The following is an 11,600-nucleotide window of genomic DNA, read 5'->3' as shown; positions in this document are numbered from 1 at the left end:
TAATATCTTAGGTTACCACGCGCAATACAACAACTAATAAAAATCTACTAGTTTCCTATTTGATGATGGTATATTACTACTAATAAAAAAGAGTGTGAACAAATTTAAACAAACACATTTACTTATTATCTTATTATACTCAACTCATCAAAAATTTCAGTCTATGATTAAGACGAATGTTGTATAATAATGAGTAAGTTTTCCGAAATTTATTATGAAACCACTACGTTATTTACAAGAAAAATAATGTTATTGACTTACTAATAATAAAATAGGTACAAATCCCCCCTACTACTAAGAGAATAAAAATCCCCCCTACTACTAAGAGAATAAAAATTCTCTTAGTTTTCCCTCCAAATGCTTCTATCTAAATATAGAAACAAGTAAACTTTCTTTCTTTAAACTATTATCTTTTCATTAAAATATAATCTTATTATAATTAAACTTTAATTTATAATTAAATTCAAAATTATGATTTTTCATCAAAATAAAATAAAATTGATGTTAAACTATAAACTATAAGTTGGTAAATTTTTCATTAAATGCAATAATTATAACTTTAGAGAATAACTTGACGCATATTTACCATTAACTTTGTGACAAAAAAATTTCATTAAAATAATTGGAGAAAACTTATAAGATGAAATCCTTAATTTTATGGTAAAAAAAATATATAGATTTCATAAAAATACACCTTTCATTACTTTAGTTTTCCATTATTAGGGCTCGCTTGGAATGAGAGTAATTATTAAGGGAGTAATAGAGCTTAAATGAACTAGAAAATGAAATAAAGTGATGGATGTTGGAGATAGAAATGGAGGAAGATAGTGTAATAGTCTATCCATTAAGGGAGTAATAATTACCCACCTCCCCCCTCAAGTAATGCATTACCCCCATTTGGAGGTAATAGTTCCTCCCTCACCACCTCTTTTCATCCTCCACAACCACCACAAACCACCAATCTCCTTCCATTTCTTCTTATTTTAAACTATATTACCCCCTTAATAATTACTCCCATTTCAAGCAAGTCCTTATAAATAACACCCTAAAAAATAAATACTCAATACATACCGCACATTGTGCGAGATCTATACTAATTACAATTAAAGGATAAAATATGCAATGCTTATAAGAAGATGTGCCAAATAAAATATTACAAGTATAGTCAACAACAAAAAGGGGTCCTCTTCTTTTATTTAATTTAGTTCTTATAAATTCACTTCAATCTAGATCAATTCGGTGTAATTCAGTTCATTTTAGTTCAGCCAGTTTCAGTTTAAAAGAGTATAAGGTCCTAAAAACACACAATAGGGGTAGAAAGAGTATTTTTACGAAATTGGCTTCTCCTATTTAAAAGCGTCTCAAATAAGAATGTAATGCCGGATAACGACTGCCCGGTTCACCATCTATTGCCTCCGTCGGACCTACCCACCCACCGCAGCGTCGCCCCCAAATCGAAATAAAGGCGTCACGTTCAATTGATTTCTAGGGTCTCCCTTAGTTCAATTTGATTCATCAGCCGCTCATTACTTCATCTCTGTAATTCCTTCTACTCCTTTTCCTTGCTCTTAATTTTCTTCAAATTATTCGTTATTCTTCACTTACTGCTTTTGAAACCCTAATTTTTGAAATCATCCAAGTAAATTAGGAGGTTGCCTTTTAATTACTTGTTTTTATGGGTTAATTACAGGTTTCCCTTGTTTTTTGGGTGAATTAGTAGCTTTTTAGTGTAAATAAATAGTAATGTATTTTAGGTATGCATTGTGTGTATTTAATTGTGGAGTAATTTGCTTTAATTGAGATTATTCGAGGCGTAAACTGTAGCTCATGATGTAATTCCCTGCCTTATTTTCTAGGGCTAAGCTAGCTGCCTGTGATTTTATGCCGAGTGTGATACATGAATTAGGTTAGTTAAGATCTGCATTGGTTCGAGTCGGAAATTGTAGCTCATGAAGTAATTCCTTGCTTATTTTTTTTTGAGGTCAAGTTGCGTGAAATTATATGTAAGTGATCTGCATTGATCCGAGGTGTGGACCATAGCTCATGAACTATTCCTTGCCTTATTTTTCGAGGGTTTGAGCTGTCTGTGATTATATACTGAGTGTGATACATGAAATAGGTTTAGTTAAGATCTTCATTGATAAACACTTGAGGTTTAATCATAGTTTAATGAATGTAACTATATCAGTTCTACCTTGAGTTTTAAATCCGATTTCCTGAATTTGCCACAGACCAGCTTGTCAGATTGATTTATTAGTATTTTGTTAATTAGCGGTAATTACGACTTCTTATGATCGATAATGGCCTGGTTTCAGTGATCGCTTTTCTCTGTTCACCACAAAATTTTCGACTTTGTTCTTCCTATTAACAGCTCTATTTTTCATCATGTTTTCTATCTGGCTCGAATTACATTGTTTTTCATGGAAACCTGTTTGTGTTTTTTATGTTTCTGTTGTTGTAGTTTCATTGCCCTACATGTTTTTCGAGCATGGAACTTTGTATTACTCACTTCATTCATTTAAATTTACTACATTTATCTTTTTGGGCAATTGAGAACAATTCACTACATCTCTACTTTCGAGTAGATTTCAACTACTAAAAGGCAAGTTACCCTCTCAAAAGTTTGTTGGTCCATCGCCTATCCATTTACGTTATATGCATTTTCCATCCACAAACTTGGCCATATGCAAATGTAGTGAATTGATCCAAATGAATGTAGGGGCAGTATATCTTCGTTTATCGAACTTGACTTGTGTTATTATGGGAGTTATATATTAATTTGTCTAATTGTAGGTAAGACAATTTTTTTAGTTCTCTTTTGCTACACCTCATGTGCATAAAATAATCTGTAGTTGGTTTTCTGTACTTGGTTTATTAATTTGAGATTCTAAGTTTCAATTTTTATTTATATTCTGCTCAGATTCAGGCTTTGTGGACTGCATTTGCTGGGCTGCGTGAACTTTACTGCTCTTGTTGAACCGTTTCAGTTGGTGGTTTTGGTACTTAATATATGTACTATAACTGTCATATTCTGGCATTGGTAAATTCCTTGTGATTGTTCTGAAGGTGGAACGAGAAGAGAGCCAAGATGGATCAATCATTTATACTAATGCTATCTAACCTCCTGCACTTGCAGAACTATTTGGATCCTACTTCCTCGCTCTTTTCGTCAGATTCCACCTCATTCTCAACTTCCTCCACAACCTCTCCGTCTTCTCTCCTCTCCTCCTCCTCAGCCGCGCCTCTTCTTTTTTTCACCATAGCCACGGTTCTCTCCTTTGTTGCTTCCTCACGTCCTTCGTCTTCATCTTCATCTCGATCTTCCTCCTCCTCTCCTTCCCGTTCCTCTTCCCCTTCTGACTACTCTCTCTCTGCCTTCCGTGCCCTCTCCACCGAGCTAATCTGGTCCATGGACCCTCTTGTTCGCGATGCCCAATGGCGTTCATCTTATGGGCTTTCCTATCCTGTCTTTACCACTGTTGTTGATAAGCTTAAGCCCCACATTGCCCAATCTAACCTTTCTCTTCCCCCTGATTATGCCGTGGCCATGGTCCTCTCTCGTCTATGCCACGGCCTTTCTGCCAAGACGCTAGCCAAGCGTTACTCTCTTGACCCTTACCTTGTCTCCAAGATCACCAACATGGTCACTCGCCTACTCAAGCTTTTGAGGAATTGACCTCACTTCCAAATCTCTGTGGTGCTATTGATTGAACCTCAGTTAAACTTGGTAACCTCCCTACCGATGTTAGTGATCCTTCCTCTTTTCAATGTCAATACGGGTTTCCTGCCATTCAACTCCAGGTTGTGGCTGAAAATGGGTAACTTTAATTTATGGGTATTTTGTTGAGTAATTTGGAGTCTGTCTCATTTGTCAAAATGAATCCAAGTCGAGCTTCATCAAAATAATCTCGGGTTTGCTTCATTTATTTTAATGTACTATATTTTCTCGGGGAAGGACGTGTATTGTAAAAGACAAATTCTCATTATAGACGGACACTATCCGTCTATACGTATAGATGGATACCATTTTCCCTTACAAAATACCCATTTGTCATAAAGTGGAAAGTACATGGGGGTGCCCCACCTTGTCCCCCCTACCCATTTTATTAGAAGTCTTTACCCGTCTGTTCGCCCCACCCGTCTATACCAAGACCTATTGATTGTAAAATCGGTATAACTGAAGCAAACTTTGTATTGTTGTGGAAAGACTCAAAATGGGGTTTAATTGTGTCAGATGTTATGAACTTTGAACTGATCTTGGCAATAGTTCCCTTATTCAATCGTTTGTTCAAACATGTTACTCTAGAATTTATGACCTTTCCTACGGGGAATTTTGTCCAAGCATTGTACTAGCTTTAGTTGTAGGTTTTGTGCACAGTTGAGTTTCTGTGTGTCAGATTGGGCAGAAAATGTGTTAATTAGCTTGCAGAAATATGAATATATGATGGGATATGCTGTGTTTATACTTTTGTTAGTTCAAGTGCACGTTAGTTTAGCTTGCAGGAATGTGTTTATACTTTTGTTAGTTCGAGTGCACGTTCTGAGCTTTAGCATGACATTGTGATATATTTGCTACTGCTGTCTGCTGGTATCTTGTTCGCGGGGTTGGCACATTTGTGATGTGTCCTTTTGGACTCCGATATCCTGTTTTCTGACGAAAAGAAGAGCTCATCAGCAGAAACTTTAGCAATTTACTGGACATTCTAACATGTATGGAAGTTATTCATACCCCAATCAAGGTGCAGGTTGATGATCTTCCAATCAACCCACCCCGGATTCGACATTCTAACTTTAGCAATTTACTGGACATTCTAATTTTAGCTGATTTTGGATTATCTATAGGGTTGATGATTATTACTTTACAATGAAAAGAAGCGCAACCGATTTGGTGAAATTTTGCTTTATTCTTGGTACTTGTATTAATAAAAGGGGGAAGTGGCAAATTACCCCCATAAGTTTGCATATATGTATAATTGACCCCCTTAGTTTTAATTATAGTAAATTAGCCCTATTGGTTTTCATTTTGGTGCAATTAACTCCTTGCCTTATTTGCAATGACAATATCCCTTAAGAAATGTGAAAATAATATTATTGGCAATTTTAAAATTTGGAGAAGTCATTTTTACCCTCTTCTTCAACATTCATTCTCACATTTTATTTATTTTTTTGCTGGGTGTTTATTAAAATTATAAACAGTTAAATTGATATGTACAAATAATATATCAGCATAGAATATACATGATTGTCAATCAACTCAAAGTAAATATAAAATTATCTTTAGTCACTTTACAATTTGTGGCAACTTTTGATGAGATCAAAATAAAGGATAATTTTTTGTTTTTATGAAACTTTACGCATATTTTTGGATGGATTGTAAGAGTTTGTCCAAACCCTGAGTTACAGCCATAAAACAATAATTGGCATTGGCCATGGTGATTAGTACTTGGTGAGGGTGAGTAGTCTGGGAAGTTAACGTAGGGGTAATTAAGACATTTTGCAAATAGAATTGACAATAATATTTTCTTGTAAATTTAATTGGCATATATTTTCAATTAAATTATGTATAGAAGTTGATTGCACATGAAAGGAAAGTATGGGGTTAATTTGTTACAATTAAAACTTAAGGAGATTAATTGCACATATATGCAAACTTTTGGGGATAGTTTGCCACTTCCCGATTAATAAAAGGTTAACTATGCGTGATAAAGGCCATTCGATTAATTTAATTAGTCCCTTTTGTTAACTTTTGTGAGAAGAATTTCAAACATCTACCTCACCTCCTCCCCCCATTATCCTTATGTCAGCCTAAAACTATGTTTCCCCCTTTTCCGACATTACACTCTTGGCTCGCTTGGAATGAAAGTAATTATTAAGGGAATAATAGAGGCTAAAATAAGAAGAAATGGAAGGAGATTGGTGGTTTGTGGTGGTTGTGAAGGGTGGAAAAAGGTGGCGAGGGAGGAATTATTACCTCTATGGGCTCGCTTGGAATGAGAATAATTATTAAGGGAGTAATAGAGGCTAAAATAAGAAGAAATGGAAGGAGATTAATGGTTAGTGGTGGTTGTGGAGGGTGGAAAGAGGTGGTGAGGGAGGAATTATTACCCCTTAATGGATAGATAGACTATTACACTATCTTCCTCCATTTTTATCTCCAACCACCATCACTTTCCTCCATTTTCTAGTTCATTTAAACTCTATTAGGCCCTGTTCTTTTGGACTGAAACTTATCTGATCTCGAATCGAATCCGAACTTATAGGATCCGAACGAATCGAATCGAACTTATAGGATCTCGAATCGCATCGAACTTATAGGATCTCGAATCGAATCGAACTTATAGGATCCGAATCGAACTTATAGTGTAATACTCCGTATTTATGAGTCTTTGGGTACTCTATCGAGTAGGCCTTACTCTGTTGAGTAAGGGTAAGTTGCGTTTTAAAATAGTTTCTGACCTGTTGGGTACTCGATCGAGTAACTAGGATACTCGATCGGGTAAGTGGGTACTCGATCGAGTACCTTGGGTACTCGATCGAGTAGCCGGTTTACGGGGAGTTTTTCTCGGGTTTTGTTAATTATGCGATTAAGATATATAACTTTCTTCGTCATTATACTAAACACTTTTGCAAAACCTAATTTACTGTCAAAGAGAGAAAGCAAGCACATTCATCATCTTAATCGCATTGTTAGCAAATCCCGGAGTTTGGAAGATCGGTTTTCATCGTTTGTTATACCGTTGAGATCCTTGCGTCAAGGGTAAGATCTATGTACCCTTTTTGTTGTATTTCCTTTAAGTTGGTTAAACCCTAATCTAGAGATTTGGGGGTTTTTGAGTAGTTTGTGATTTGGTAGCATTTGTATGTTGTATGATAGGAGGAGGTTTCGTAGAAGAACCTTTTTGATACAGCTGTAGAGACCGTCTGATAGTTGTGCTTTCCAGGTAGGATTTCCTACTCAGTATTAGTCCCATAATGGGATGATTGTTGATGTGTTGTGGTTGATTGAATAATATAGTAATTGTATTGTGACGGTTTGTTGATTTTGATTGTTTGTCTCTGGTTCTCGAGGCGTGTCCTCGGCTGAGTGGGGTCACTTGCGGGAGTGGCTTCACGCCCTAGTTTCGCCCTTCGTGGAACCCGCCACGGAAGGGGATGTGCACATTAATGGACAGGGTTGTCGCTCATTATGAGGAGCGGGGATTTGGTGGGTACGGCCGCGGTCCCCATCGCTGGCGGATCGGGTCCAAAGGACGATCGATGATTGAGATTGTTGGAATTGGTGTGGTTGTGTGTGTGACGGTTAAGCCGTCTGTTTATCTTATTGTTGATATATATTGAGTTGTGTGATTAGTGCGACCCGGTTGTTGTTTTGTAAACTGCGGTGATCCATTCGGGGATGGTGAGCGATAATTAAGCGAGTTTGAGTTGAGTCTTGGGATAGTTGGGAGATGCCACCGTCTGACGATAGAAGTCTTCCGTTGTAGTCTTTTAGTTTTATGACATTTCGATTTTCGGAGACAGTTGGTTTTAAGAACTTGTACCCGTATTTTGGGATTTGGTTTTAATTGTACTTTTCACTAAAGTTATATTATTTAAGTTGTTTCGTTATTGTCTTATGAATATCATGCCTCGAGTAACCGAGATGGTAATATCTTCATACCCGAGTGGTCCTGGTAAGGCACTTGGAGTATGGGGTGTTACAAATGGTATCCGAGCGACGATCCTGAAACCTGTAACCAATGAATCTAATGAACATAGGAGTCAATTAAAATGAACCCGGGGTAAAGGTTGTAGGAGCTAATGCAAAGGCTTGGGAGACGTCCTGAAGTCGCGAACTCGCCCTACAATTTTGAACCGGTCACATGGGGGGTGTATGTCAAGGTCGTATGCGTTGTTTGGTTAGCTTGTGTGTGAATGCGATGAAGTGTGTGTAACTGTTGGATGTATGCAGTAGAAGGTTGAGAATATGAAAGAGAGGTTGATGATATATATGTAGAACTGTTGTTGGAATGAAATCATGATTGATGTTTACAATGTGGCGTTTAATAACATGATATAATGATTTTGTAGATCGTATGAAAGAATGCGTAGTATTATACGCTTAGTTATGATATAATGTTGGTTTTATAAAGTTTTTAGCATGTTAGCATATGATATAGCATGCGGGTAGCGTTTATGAGTTAGCATGACTCGATCGAGTGGGACTGACTTGATCGGGTGGGTTTTGACGATTTTGAGTCCAGAATCGTGTTTTTGGGCACTCGATCGAGTACCTCGGGCACTCGATCGAGTAGGGGGTCACTCGATCGAGTAGCCTAGCTACTCGGTCGAGTATGTTAGAGATCAGAAGGTCTATTTGGGGTCTGATGTTGGGGCACTCGATCGAGTATAGTGGGCACTCGATCGAGTAGCCTGGTACTCGATCGAGTATGTTTGGGAACTCGATCGAGTAGGGTCTGGGCAGCTTGTTTTCGTGTTTTGAGGTTTTGGCGCGTATGTTTATATCCACCCCTTTTTATGTTATAGTTTCAAGATGCCGCCCAAGAAGAATGCGTTGTATGCGAGAGCTGAGCTTATGAACATAGATGACATCGTTAAGATGTTGGAGCATCAGGATGCTCTTACTGAGGCTTTAAAGACTGTGGGGAAAGATAAGGATAAGGATAAGGATAAGGAGAAAGAGGTTGATCACTCTAAAATCAGCCTCTATATAGCGAGGTTTAACCCGAAAGAGTACAAGGGAGTTGGGGAGCCGAACCTTCTTGATAGCTGGCTTAGAGAGATGGAGAACATATTAGATTTGGTTCACTGTCCTGATGAGATGAGAGTGGAATAGGCTGCGTTCTATCTGAGGGAGGCAGCTGGTAAGTGGTGGGATACAGTGAAAGTGAGTGCTAAGGAGTTATATGTGAACCAAGGTTTACCTGCTATACCTTGGGAAGAGTTTCGTAGGGCTATGAGAAAAGAGTTTGTACCGGAGCATGTGAGGAGTAAGTTGAGGGAAGAGTTTGACAGTTTTAAGATGACCGCCGAGATGTCTCGTGGCCGAGTACTACAGGCAGTTCAATGACAAGTCTAGGTATGCTGAGGATATGGGTTTGAGTGAGGAGAATTTGGCGTTGAGGTTTGAGAGGGGGTTGACCCCTAAGATTATGGATAAGTTACCCGTGGGAGTTCTTACTGATGTTAAGGAAGCTTATGAGAGGGATGAGAGAGCTGAGAGGTTGGTGGAGATGGCTCAGGAGAGGTCAGGTGGTGAGAAAAGGAAGTCTGAGAGCGAGGGTGGTGGCCAATCTAATCACAAGAAAGGCAACCACAATCGATCTAAAGGGTTTTTTTCTCGGGTCGGGGTTCGGTCTTTGGGGCTTCCTTTGGGCGTGGCCGTGGAAGTGTTAGTGGTAGTTGGGGAGTGACTGTTATAGCCGTGGGTGGTGTAGGCCACAAGAGACATGAGTGCACAAGTGCACCGAACTTTCCGGAGACCCGCGCAGCTATGCGAGCAATAGACCGGCTGGGTCATGGCCAAACCGGGGAAGTCAGAGCTACCAGAGTGGAGGCAACCACAACGGCGGTAATTCTTATCAGAAACCACCAACGAACAACAAAAACAACCAAGGGTCGGGTGCTAAGCCGACCACATCAGCCAGTACTGTCCAGGGAGGTGGACAGAAGATCAGTGGAAAGTTATTCATGATGGAGAAGAAAGCAGCTGAGTAGGATGCACACGTTATCACCGGTACTTTTCTTGTTAATGGTATTCATACCTTTGTGTTGTTTGATTCGGGGGCTTCTCAGTCGTTTGTATCTTCGAGTCATGTTAAATGGTTGGGTTTGAGGGTATATGAGTCTGTAAGTGAGCACGTTTTTATACCTTCGGGTGAGTCTGTATCTTGTGGGAGGTTATATAGGGATGTACCTATGATAGTTGGGCAAGTTGATTTCCCTGTATACTTGCTAGAGTTTCCTTTTGACGGTTTTGAGATGATAGTTGGGATGGATTGGCTGGGAAAGTATAAAGTTAAGATAGACTGTCATCAAAAGAAAGTGTCTTTAAGAGGTCCTAAGGGTGTTAGTGTGTCTTATCGTGGGTTTCTAGTCAAACCCAAAGTTAAGTTGATTGCAGCTGTCACTTTGAAGTCATATCTGAGGAAGGGATGTCCTTTGATATTGTGCCATGTGAGAGATGACCGGATAGAGGGTCCGACAGTTGATCGATACCGAGGGGGAGAGTTTGAGGATGTGTTTCCGAGAGGAGATTCCGGGGTTGCCGCCGAGAAGAGATATATTTCACAAGTAGAGTTGAAACCGGGGACGGGGCCAATCTCTAAGGCACCGTACCGTATGAGTCCTAAGGAGATGGAGGGGCTTAGGAAACAGTTGGATGATCTGATAGAGAAGGGATACATTAGACCTAGTGTATCGCCGTGGGGAGCACCAGTTCTTTTCGTGAAGAAGAAAGATGGGAGTTTGAGGTTGTGCATAGATTACAAGGAGCTGAACCGAGTGACGGTGAAGAACAAGTATCCTTTGCCAAGGATAGATGACTTGTTTGATCAGTTGAGTGGTGCATCAATCTTTTCTAAGATTGATTTGAGATCGGGGTACCATCAAGTGAAGATTAGAGAGGTGGACATACCAAAGACAACTTTCACGTCGAGGTATGGCCATTATGAGTATGTGGTGATGCCGTTTGGGTTGTCTAATGCACCTAAGCGGTGTTTATGGATTTGATGAATAGGATCTTTAGACAGTTTTTGGACAAGTTTGTAGTGGTGTTTATCGATGACATCTTAGTCTACTCTAAGACTAAGGAGGAGCATGAGGAGCATCCGAGGATCGTGTTGCAAACTTTGAAGGAGCATGAGTTGTATGCTAAGTCGTCCAAGTGTGAGTTCGGTTAGAGAAAGTTGCTTTTCCGGGCATGTGATCTCTAAGGAGGGAGTAGTGTGGATCCGGCGAAGATTGAGGCGGGACAAAGTGGGAAGCACCAAAGAATGTTGCTTTGAGATCGGGAGTTTTCGGGTTTAGTGGGTACTACGGACGGTTCGTGAAAGATTTCTCCAAGATAGCTAGACCTATGAAAGCGTTGATGAGGAAAGAGAACAGGTTTCGTTGGGATGAGAGTTGTGAGACGGCGTTCCAAACATTAAAGGAGCGTTTGCCACGCTCTGTCTTAGCATTGCCTGAAGGGATCGAGAACTTTGAGGTTTATACAGATGCCTCAAAGAACGGGTTGGGATGTGTGTTGATGCAGAACGGTAAAGTGATTGTCTATGCTTCTAGGCAATTGAAGCCTTATGAGGAGAACTACCCTACTCATGATCTGGAGTTGGGTGCAGTGGTGTTTGCTCTCAAGATATGGAGACATTACCTTTATGGAGCAATCTTTAAGGTATCTTCTGATCACAAGAGTCTCAAGTATATTTTCACTCAAAAGGAGTTGAACATGAGGAGGTGGATGGAGCTGATTGGCGATTATGACATGGAAATTATCTACCATGAAGGGAAGGCCAATGTAGTTGCTGATGCTTTGAGTAGGAAGAGTGTACATTCTCTGTGTACAACTCTATCTTTGATGAGGTTGAGAGATGAGGTAGCGA

At 39.5% G+C, this 11,600-nt stretch overlaps 1 pseudogene; it reads left to right on the top strand.

The window, feature by feature from the left end:
* The first annotated feature begins 1,588 nt into the window (after window positions 1-1,588).
* LOC141653367 (uncharacterized) lies at window positions 1,589-4,903 on the top strand (annotated as a pseudogene).
* The last annotated feature ends 6,697 nt before the right edge of the window (window positions 4,904-11,600 follow it).

The sequence above is a fragment of the Silene latifolia genome, chromosome 4 (genome assembly GCF_048544455.1).
Source record: "Silene latifolia isolate original U9 population chromosome 4, ASM4854445v1, whole genome shotgun sequence".
Classification (NCBI taxonomy): Eukaryota; Viridiplantae; Streptophyta; class Magnoliopsida; order Caryophyllales; family Caryophyllaceae; genus Silene; species Silene latifolia.
The sequence above is the reverse complement of the archived record's forward strand: the minus strand, read 5'-3'. Positions and strand labels throughout refer to the sequence as shown.